Source organism: Onychostruthus taczanowskii, unplaced genomic scaffold (assembly GCF_017590055.1).
Source record: "Onychostruthus taczanowskii isolate IOZ18803 unplaced genomic scaffold, ASM1759005v1 scaffold74, whole genome shotgun sequence".
Lineage (NCBI taxonomy): Eukaryota > Metazoa > Chordata > Aves > Passeriformes > Passeridae > Onychostruthus > Onychostruthus taczanowskii.
Window position 1 is genome coordinate 1,032,096 of NW_024505229.1, and position 11,608 is coordinate 1,043,703.

Genomic DNA, 11,608 nt, shown 5'->3' on the forward strand with positions numbered 1-11,608 from the left:
CCAAAGCCCCCCCCCCCCCCCAAAACCTGGAGGAAAAAATCCAAGGTTTTTTTCCCCATTTTTTCCCCAAAACCTGGGGAAAAAAATCCAGGGTTTTTCTTCCATTTTTTTTTTCCCAAAGCCTGGGGAAAAAAAAAAATCTATTTTTTCCCATTTTTTTTTTTTCCAAAATCTGGAAAAAAAGTCCTTGGGAAAGACAAAACTGGTGGGGAGAAAGGAGCTGGAGATGTCTCAGGTTCTGTTCAAGGCTGTGCGCTGAGGGAAAGGGGCTGGACAGTGGGGTGAGGGTAAGTGGTGTAAAAAAAGTTGGATTTTTTTTTTTCCAGTGAGTAAATGGGAAATGTTTTTTTTCCAGTGGGAAAAATCCGGGTGAGTCTGGAGCTGAAAGGCTCTTGGATTTCACCTTCCTGAGAGTCTGGGCATCTCCTCACCTTCCCTTCTGCCCACACAATTCCACTTCTGTTTGGCAACACCCAGGCTTTGTTTTCCCTGCTGGTTTCTAAATTATGACAAGAAAAAGTGAAATTAATCTATTTTCAGCCCTTTCCCCCCTTTCTCTGTGAGGAAAAGATGATCCAAAAATCACCTGGTGTGGTTTTGTCCCACCAGGTGTGTGCTGGACGCGGCTCTGCTTCTCTGGCTGCTGATAGTCCATGGAAATTCCCTGTTCAAAAAGCTGTTATTTGCTGAATAAATTTGCAGATCACCTCTAATAACCCTAAATGAGCTCAGTTTGTGTCTAATTAAAAGACATTCATCCTTATGAGGCCCTGTGGATGTAAAGTACCCATCAGAGGGTGCCTGGTGGAGGTGCTGGGGATGGGAAGGGGGTTGGTGGATAATTTGATTTGCTGTGTTTGTGATCAGCTGTCTGATTTTCAGGAAGATTAATAGAGTGCAGTGTGAAAAAAAAAAAACCAACCTTACAAAGCAGTGAAAAGCTGAGATGAAGGCAGAGATGGAAGGGCAGAGTCTGCAGAGAGAAAGAAACACTGAGAGGGTTTTGAGGGCAAAGTTTTTTTTTTTTTTTTTTTTTATTTTTCTGGCAGCATTTTGATTTGGGAGGAATTCCCTTGCAGTCAGAGCTTTTACTCCAGATTTTCCTGAGTTTAGTTACAAGGAGAATTCTTCTCCAAGGGTGTTTAGAGGAAAATGGAGCTAATTCACAACTAAACCACCCCCTTGGAACCTGGAAATTCAATTTTCTTTAGGGGGAGAGATGTCACCACAGGAAAGAATTTTTTTTTTTCTTTTTGAGCAGATGGAATGGAAATAAACTCATTTTCATCTGTGGGTTTGCTGAACATTTTGAGGCACCAGCAGCAGCTCCTGGGCTTCAGCAACACCAGGGCTGGGATTTCCAGCATGGAATTCCTGCCTGAGGAATTGTCCCAGGTGAGAGATGGCTCAGCGCAGCCTGGGCAGCCCAGCTTAGGCTGTTCTCCCTAAGCCAGGCCTTGGCAGCAGAGGCTGGAGGAGCTGTGGGATGAGGAAAAACCCTGCAGGTTTTGGGCAATGCATTTTTGATGTCCAGGGAGAGCACCTGGGCAGGGTTGGGGTAAATTCCAGCCCCGTGCTCCTGGATATTCCTGCTGCAGGGTGAGCCCTGAAATGGGGGGAAAAACTGCTGGGAGCCCTCCCTTCCCCCTGGGAGATGCTCAGGCACCACAGCACTGCATTTCTAAGCTCCTAAATTCGGTTTATCAGGATGACAGGGCATTGCACTGCTCGTTTTGGGCAGCTCTAGGTCACAGCAAATGCTGCTCCTGCTGCAGCTGGCACCCCGTGCTCGTCTGGGCAGCACAGGCAGGGGTTGTGATTGCTAAATCATTTGGCACAGCACCTGCTGCCTTTGTTTTGTGGGCATCTTGCTGGTTAAATAAATAAAATGTGCTGGCTCGGGTTTATGTGCTGCTCTGGCCGCCTTCTCAACACAAATATTTCATTTGTGGTATGTGATGCTGTTAGATTTTATTGCTGACAGCACGGAGAAGGCTCGGGCTGTCTTTAGCATTTAATCACTGACATGTTTTCTGTGGTTCAGGTCAGGAAAAGCCAGATTTGGTCATTTTCTGCTGCTTCAGATGCCATAAAATTAATGGTGTTGCAACTGCTTCAGAGCATCCTGGGGTTGTCTCCTTGGAAAGGCTGAGGGCAGTAATGAGGGCTGGGAATTCCTGCTATCTCCTGTTGTATGAAATGCCAATTCCTGTCAAAATGAAGCCATGAATGGGCTCCCCCTCCACCTCCTGAAAACACAAACTGGCTCTTGCTGTTGACCTGTCTTTTGTCCTTTTTTCCCCTCTCAAATTTGGACAATTTGGGTGCTGAAAACTTGATGTAATTCTGATTTTTGTTTGTGGCTCACAATGTTTGTGAAGTCAGGAAAATCACTTTGTAGATTCTGTCTGGGGAAACAAATTTTGTGGACCAGGGAATGTGAGATTTGGGAGTCTGAAAGGATTCAAACCAGCCCTGGTCCATCCTAAAATTTCAGGAAATGCCCCAAAAATGTTAAACTGCCTCTAACTGTTCACCTGGGACTGAAGAGGAGCTCCTAACATTTAAAGGCAGAAGTGAAACCTTTTCCAGCCTCACCTTTTCCAGCTTCCCCCTGTTCCCTCATTCAGATTTGGGTTTTTTCCACTTAATTAAAAGCCCTGCTCCTTATTAATATATTAGAGAGGATAAATAAATCTGCTGAGCACATGGGGAGTGCCCCAGAGCGGGGCCTGCTGGGCAGAAGGAGAATTTTCATGGAAAATCCATGGGAAGCTGTGAAAATTGGCAAGCAGAGCAACAAAAGCTGACGGGGTTGTGCCAAAAATTGCATTTTAAAGGACCAGGGCCCAAAATGTTGCCTTGAACATCAGCTGAGCTGGAGGGGCTGTGCCCATGGTGGGGGTTTAAAACATCCCTCCCCTCATCCTGCTTGCTCTTCCTGAGGTTTGGGACAGCCCTGGCCACCCAAACACCCCAAATCTCCCAAAATCACCCCAAAAATCACCCCCAAAATCACAGCTGAAACCCCACAGAGGCCAGTCCTGGTCCATTCTAAAATCTCAGGAAATGGGGATTTAAAACATCCCTCTCTCATCCTGCCTGCTGCTCCTGATGTTTGGGACAGCCCTGGCCACCCAAACTCCCAAATCTCCCAAAATCACCCCCAAAATTACAGGTGAAACCCACAGACCCCAGAGCAGTGGGGTTTGGAGCAGCTCCTGTGCCTGGCACAGTCTGTGATGATCCAGAAAAGCCTCCCAGGCTGGAAAAGAGCATCAGGAGCTTCCTGCTGAATAAACCAGCTCCAATCCCAGGCTGCTGATGGCTCCAGCAGATTTCACCTTTCCTTCTTGTTTTGCTGGGTATTTTCATTTTGACCCACGTGTGCTCAAAGAGAGGCAACTGCCAGAGGTAAAATTGAAGCTACAGGCATTCAAGATAGCAAATTACTTGTTTATCATCCTTAAGCTCTCCCTGTTGGTTTCCTTGTGTAGCCAGGGATGTTTAAAGACTTTGGTAGCTGTGAAATGCTTCAATTTCCTCCCCTGCTCCCTCATCTCCCTTCGCTGTTACCGACATTAGCATTTAAAAACCAGACACAGCTTTACAACCTTAAAATCAATAATGAAGAAAAAAAAAAAAAAGAGTGCAACAACCAGAATTACATTTCAAGGCTGGAAATAAATGGCTTTTTCCTGTCCTCTGCTGTGGGGGTAATTTGTGTGTGTGTTAGCTGTGGTGTGACAGAGGGGAAAGGAGGATTCACCTGGGCCAGAATTCCCACCCAGCTACAGTGGCCAGGCTGAAAAGCTGTTTAGGACCTGAAAATTGCAGGTAAATCTGAGGGCAAAGAGAAATTCTCCTTAAAAGCAGCAGAAAATTCTACATCCCTTTGGCTTTTCATCCCAAGGAGAGCAGCCAGGTGAGCGTGTCCCCTGGGCTGGGTTTTACACCCCGGCAGGTATAAAAATATGCAATGAAAATCTGATTTGCACATGAAATGTTCAGTTTAAATGAGAATCTGATTTGTACATGAAATGTTCAGTTTAAATGAGAATCTGATTTGTACATGAGATGTTCAGTTCAGTGAAAATCTGATTTGTACATGAGATGTTCAGGCCCTACAGCCTGGAGAGATGGGTTGGTTTGTGATTTTTTAAAATAAATCCCTGCTAGGAAATTTGAGTTGGTGGCAGGGAGGACTCCCTGGTCATGAGTTTGGGGATGAGTTTGGCAGAGCTGAGCCCCAGGGGCAGCTCAGGGCAGGGTGGGAGCCTGGGATGCTCCAGGGATCAGCACCTGCAGCTGGAATTGGGGCTGGAATCATCTCACCAGGGACTGGAGAGCTCTGGAGTGGGAGGAGAACCTCCCTCCCTCCCTCGTGCAGACAAAGGAGGGCACAGGATTTAAAATCTGAATTAATTGAATATCTCAGTACAGGAGGAGTGAATTCGACTCCTCCCAAATCTGAATGAGAGAACAGGGGGAGGCTGGAAAAGGTGAGGCTGGAAAAGGTTTCACTTCTGGCTTTAAATGCTAGAAGCTCCTCTTCAGTCCCAGGTGAACATTTAGAGGCAGTTTGACATTTTTGGGGGCAATTCCTGAGGTTTTAGAGTGGACCAGGACTGGGTTGAATCCTTTCAGACCCCCAAGTCTCACACTCCCTGGTCTACAAAATTTGTTTCCCCAGATAGACTCTACAAAGTGACTTTCCTGACTTCACAAACATTGCGAGCCACAAACAAAAATCAGAATTACATCAAGTTTTCAGCATCCAAATTGTCCAAATTTGAGAGGGGGGAAAAAAGGACAAAAGACAGGTCAACAGCAAGAGCAAAACTTGCCATGACCCCAGCTCTGCTCTGCCTCCCCTTCCCCTCCTTCCCTGGTGGAAATTCTGTGGTTATTCAGATCCCACCACCCTGCAGGTGGCAGAGGCATCAGTCGAGGAGAAGAGAGGAGCAGGTAGTTTGGGACAGTGGATTTGGGGATGATGAACGGTGGGGAAAGCCTCTGCAGGAATCTGGGCTTGCTCTGCTGCAGTGTTCAAGGCTCACTGAAGAGAGGTTGTTTGTCACATTCACGTTCTCTGAAATAATCCCTTCTCCCAGGATTTTTCTCCTGGGAAGCTGAGAAGCTTCAGAGAAAAGGAAAACCATTCTTGTCTCATTTGCTTCTCCTGTGTTGTGCTCACATGTGGAATGTGTTTGGGGATGGTTCACACACAGGTGATTGTTTCATTGGGTTCTGCTGTGAATTAATTTGACTCTTTGGCCAATCAGGGCCAAGCTGTGTCAAACTCTGGAAAGAGTCATGAGTTTTCACTATTATTTTTTTAGCATTCAGTAAGTATCCTTTCTGTATTCTTTAGCATAGTTTAGTATGGCATTCTTTAATATAATATAGCATTATAAAATAATAAATTAGCCTTCTGAGAACACGGAGTCAGGTTCATCACTCCTGCCTGCCATGGAGATCCCTGCAAGTACAATAGTTGCTCTCACCTCTGAGGATCGAGGCCAGAGAAAACCCAGCCAAACTCAGCAGGGCTTGTGCAGCTCCCAGTGAGGGGGTTAAGTAATTAAAACACTGGGAATTCCACACCTGCCCTGATATTTTTATCCTGGAAGCCTTCGGAGTGCCAAGCTGAGAGACTTCAGGGTGCAGAGAGACAAATTCACAGAATCAAGGCTTGGTCACTGGAGTGCTGCTTCCCTCCAGGCTTTGAGCTTTGCTTTTCTTGCTACCTTTTTCAAATATTAAAAATAAGTTATTAAAATAAATTATATTAATAATACCAATATGCATTAATCCATATAATATTAATTATATAAATACTTATTAAAATTATTAATAATTATAAATAATGTATTAAAATTATACTAATACTTATTACAATACTTATTGAAATAATATTATATTAATACTTATTAAGAATACTTATTAAATAATATATGAATACTTATTAAATAATACTTATTATAATAATTTAAAAGAATAAGATATTATAAATAAATAAATGAAAAATAATTTCTTTATTAGAATAAATATCGAAATTATTAAAATGAATATTGGAAATGAGCTATGATTTGTCACAATAAGCTAAATTAACACTCATTTTTGTAGTTCCACCACTCTCTGTGCTCAACCGAGAAGTACCAGCAGAATTGTTACCTTCAGCTCGCACCAAATGTGTTGGATATATTTTTTTTTCTCCTCCCCATCTGAGTGTGTGAAAATCTCCTTGGAAACAGAGCCCTGTGGTGTGGGCTGTGCAGCAGAGAGCGGAGCCCGAGCGCTGCCTGTGCCCCTCGGTGAATGCCAGGGCAGGAGGGGCTGGCACTGGGCGCGGGGCACTGGCACCGGGACGGTCCCTGCATTTGGGATTCCCCTGCTCTGGTGGTGCTGCTGTGGTGGGGACTGCTGGGGTGGAGGTTCCAGATGTGGAGCAGCACAGCTGTGCACCCCAAAAAGGCCAGATGTGTTCTGGGGGAGCAGATCCCCAGATGTGTTCTGGGGGAGCAGATCCCCAGATGTGTTCTGGGGGAGCAGATCCCCAGATGTGTTCTGGGGGAGCAGATCCCCAGATGTGTTCTATGGGAGCAGATCCCCAGGTGTGTTCTATGGGAGCAGATCCCCAGGTGAGTTCTGTGACAGCAGACCCCCAGATGTGTTCTGAGGGAGCAGATCCCCAGATGTGTTGTGGGGAGCAGATCTCCCTGCAGGGAGCCAGGAGATCCCAGTTCTCAGCCCTCTGGAGAACCCCCGTGGTTTTGGGGACAGGTGACACCTCCCCAAAGTCCTCCCCCACCCCCCAAGCTGCTGTGCCAAGGTTTTGTCTGGCAATGGGCAGCAGCTCCAGGGAGCCCTTCCCTGCTCCCCTCCCTGTCCCTCGGGGAGAGGGAGAGGAGTTAATCCCCAATCTGCTCCCATCTGGGCTGCCTGGCAGGCGGAACGAGGGGCTGCGAGCCTCGGCCAGGGCAGTTAATGCTCCTTAATCCCCTGCCAGGCTGAGGTGTCTGAGCAGAAGGTGACAAAGTACAGCGGTGGCACAGCATGTCCTGCGGGGCTGGGCCAGCTGCACAGGGGACAGGGAAGGGGCAGGAACCTGTGGGGACAGCTCTGGGGAAAGAAAAAGGTTAGGAACCTGTGGGGTCAAGGGCAGGAACGTGTGGGACCAGTTCTGGGGAAAAGAAAAAGGGTTAGGAACATGTGGGGTCAAAGGCAGGAACCTGTGGGGACAGCTCTGGGGAAAGAAAAAGGGTTAGTAACCTGTGGGGTCAAGAGCAGGAACGTGTGGGACCAGTTCTGGGGAAAAGAAAAAGGGTTAGGAACATGTGGGGTCAAGGGCAGGAACGTGTGGGAACAGCACTGGGGAAGAGGAAGGTGTTAGGGACGTGTGGGACAAAGGCATTAGGAACATGTGGGAGGAAAAGGAAAAAGGTTAGGAGCATGTGGGAGCAGCTCCGGGGAAAGGAAAGGGGCAGGAACCTGTGGGGTCAAGGGCAGAAATGTGTGGGACCAGCTCTGGGTAAGGGATCAGGAATGTGTGGGACCAGCCCTGGGGAAAGAAAAGGGTCAGAAAGGTGTTGGACCAAGTCTGGGGAAAGGAAAGAGGTTAGGAACATGTGGGACCAGACTTGGGGAAGGGGGTTAGGAACATGTGGGAGCAGCTCTGGGGAAAGGAAAGGCGTTAGGAATGTGTGGGACAAAGGTGTCAGGAACATGTGGGAGCAGCTCTCGGGATGGATTCTGCCCCTGGGAGCGCCCAGCCCCGAGCTCTGCTGTCCCTGCCCTGCCCTGGGTGCTCTGAAGTCCCCCTGGACACAATTCCCATGCTCTGGGATGCTGAGCGGGCTCTGCTGGGGTTTGGGATAATTCCCGCTCCTGTCGGTGGGACAGGCAGGGATGGCCCAGCTCGGGGGTGCTCCAGGGCTCAGCTCTGAGGGAAATCAGGTTTAAAACTCCCAAGAGCTGAATAAACTTCTCATCTCCATTTTTAACTTTTCCTTGTGAAGCTGAAGGTCTGATTTGCTTTTGGTATTTTATCACGAAGCAGATTCTCTGAGGAGCCTCTTGCAGAGCAGGATTTCTCAGCTGGGAGAAGAGGGAATGGTGGCTGATGGCAGAGCCCTGATAAAAGCAAATCCTTTCACCTCATCCTCATTGCCCGCCGAGAAATTCCAGCAGCACGGAATAGGAGTGCTGAATCCTCCTCAAAATCTGATTTTAACGACCTGGCTCGGTGCCTCTCAGTGCCTGATAACGCTGAACCAAGGGGAGTGCAACCCCTATTTTCCAGGCAGATCATAGACGAGAGGATTCTTTTAGCCAAAGGCTGCATCAGGCTGTGGCAGTCGGTTTTGAGCCTCCAAAAAAAAAAAAAAAAAAAAAAAAATCGTTTAACAGCGCCAGACAATGGCTTTGTCTCTGTGCTCGGCGTTAATTGCCGAGCATCTCTCGGAGCGATTTCCATGCGCGTTTGCACAGCGCATCTGAGAGGCAGCGGGGATGTGTTTAGCACTGCTGCAAGCCACAATTGTTACCCTGTGTGGCAGAAAAATGGCATTTTGGAGCCTGCCGAGTGCACGGGCTTGTCAGCTGTAGCTCAGCTGGGCTCAGGGATCCCTGAGCTCCTCTGGGCACCTCGAGACACCTTGGCCAGATGTCTCAGCCACAGCTGGAGGTGCAGAGCAGCTCTTTGGGGGGAATTAAAAGGAATTCTTATCAGCTTGCCCAGAGAAGATGTGGCTGCCCCATCCCTGGAAGTGCCCACACCTGCATTTGTGGCTGTGGTGGATCATCCCTCCCTCACCCAGCCCAAAGATTCCTCCACTGGTGGAGGAAAAGGAACAAAATCCTCACAAGGCGGGGGGCATGCCCTGGTGATTTGTCCCTGGGGTTTCTGGATGTCTCCAGACAGTCACGAGTTTTTCTTTAGTATTTTTTAGTGTAGTATTCTTTAGTATAGTTATCATATAGTATAGTATTAGTGTAATATAAATGGTTTAATAAAGCTTTTGTTCAGCCTTCTGAATCATGGAGTCAGAACACATTGCTCCCACGTTGGGGTTGCCCTGCATCAATACACCCCAGCCCATGCTTCCTCCACTGGGGGAGGAAAAGGAACAAAATCCTCACTCAGGGGGCCATGCCCGGGTGATTTGTCCCTGGGGTTTCTGGGTGTGGGGATTTTGTGGCCCAGCTCTCTTCACAGAGAGCAGCAGGCACAGCTTCTCCAAGGATTTTTCCTGGGGAAGGCAGTGAGAAGCTCAGAGAAGAAGAGAAAACAATTCTTATCTCTGCTTGCTGCTCCTGTTTGGCACACGTGGAATGTGTTATGGAGATTGTTTACTGAGAGTGATTTGGTTATTGGACAGCTATTGGTGAAGGTTGTTTTTTGTTTCCTTGGCCAGTTGGGTCAAAGCTGTGTTGTGAGTGTCTCCAGACAGCCATGGGTTTTTCTTTAGTATCTTTTTAGTGTAGTATTCTTTAGTATAGTATTAGTGTAATATAACCTAGCTCAATAAAGTTTTTGTTCAGCCTCCTGAATCACGGAGTCAGAGCACATTATTCCCTGGCTGGGGCATCTCCTGTTTCTACAACAGGGAATTGCTGTGGAGCAGCAAGGTCCTGGTTCCTGCAGCCTGGGCTCTCCTGGAGTGGGGAGTGTGGGGGTCCCAGCCTGGTTTAGGTGGGGATGGCACAGAGAGATGCCTGGGGGTCTGTGCCTTCAGGTTTTATGTGTGTTTGAGGTTTTACACAGGTTTATTGGCAAAGGAACAAAAAAAACCCCAAAAAACCCCAAAACTCAGAGAGCCCATATTCTGATGATAGCTCTGCTTCCAGACTGGCTGGGGTTTGTGTGTGGTTCTGCCTCGGCCCATTCAGATCCCTGGCTTTGGTGGATATCCCGTGCCTGGCTCTGTCTGGGGAGCTCTGCCCTTCCTAAGGAGCCCAAAGAGCTCAGCCCCGAGCCTGGGACAGCTCCTGGAGCTGCTGCCCTTCCTCACAGACAATTCCCATCCATCCAGGGCATCAAATGCCACCCTGGGGCTGATTGAACCCTGCTGCTGTCACACTGAGGTGAGAGCCAGCCCTGCCCTGGAGAGGAGCAGATTTACAGCTCAGTGTTGGATTAAGATGAGATGTGAAAATCGCTGCTAAACCCCTCGTGCTCAGCCAGGAGAGGCTCCAGCAGCCCCGGTGCCCCCCAGCCCCGGGGGCTGTGATTGTTGATGGGGAGACTTAAAAATAATGAAATTAATTCTTAAAGCCTCAAAGCTAATTGGGACAGGATTATCCCGGGAGGAAACCAGAGATGCTGGGGACAAGGGGCCGTTCCCTGGAGTGACCTGTGCTGGGGGATGAGCCAGATGCTGTTTTCTCTCCTGGAAACAGGGATCCAGGCTGGGGGCTCAGGGATCCCTGGGCTCCTCTGGTCACCTCTTAGGAACCTCGGCCTCGAGACACCTTGGCCAGATGTTTCAGCCACAGCTGGAGGTGCAGAGCAGGTCTTTGGGGGGAATTAAAAGGAATTATTATCAGTTTGTCCAGAGAAGCCGTGGCTGTCCCGTCCCTGGAAGGGCCCCAGGCCAGGCTGGACAATCTGGGACAGTGGGAGGTGTCCCTGCCCTTGGCAGGAGGTGGAACTGGATGGGCTTTAAGGTCTGTCCCAACCCAAACCATTCTGGAATTCTATAATTTTATAATGCTGGGGGTTTTCTGCAGCATCTGTTGATATCTGACCTAATCTGTGTATAATTTTGCAAACGTGCATTTATCCGAGTGTGGGAGCAACCCCTCTGCCTTCATCAGGAGCCAGCACAGCCTCCTGCTCCTCCAGGGATAATTCTGCCATTCCTGAACCATTCCCTGCAGGAAACCACCACTTCTGTTCCCACCCACCCCACTTCAAAAGCCACATCCAGAATATCAGAGCACCAGGATTTGCTTGGGAAGTTAAAGGTCCCCAGAGCCCTGAGCAACCCCATCCAGTGTTAAATATCCCAACTTTTGACAACCAATATCCACTGTCCTGCCCCCAAACTAATTAATTTTATGCATGATTGAGCTGAACACCATCGTTTAGCTCTGTCTGCTGGCAGAGGCTTTGAAGTGCAAACCGATTATGCAGGGAACAAGCTGGGAGCTGGTTAATAAGTCCCAGCAAAGTGTGCACTGCTGGGAGCCTGTGTGAGGATCCGTGTAGGATTTTATTGTTGTTTTGTCTTGGACTTCAGCTTGGAGACAGTGGAGCAGCAGAGAGAGAGAGAGAGAGAGCAGCAATGGCACTGCTGGGAAATGTTTAAAGCTCCCTGAGTGTTAATGAACAGGAGCTGACTCTGCTGCCTCTGAAAATCTCATCCTTGCCCTCATTTGCCTGGTTTTGCCTCGCTTCAGGCAGGCTGGGAGGGAATCAAAGACAATCAGCTCAGTTCTGCTCTGTGGGGCTGGCTGGAGGGAGGGAGTGCAGCCCGTGAGGTCCTGAGGTCTCGGAGTGCCGCAGATTTAAATCCTGTTAAATTCTGAGCTCTGCTTTGGGGTGCTCCAAACCCTGGTGCCCGTGGTTGTCTCTGCTAAAGGCCCTTCCCCTGGGTGACCC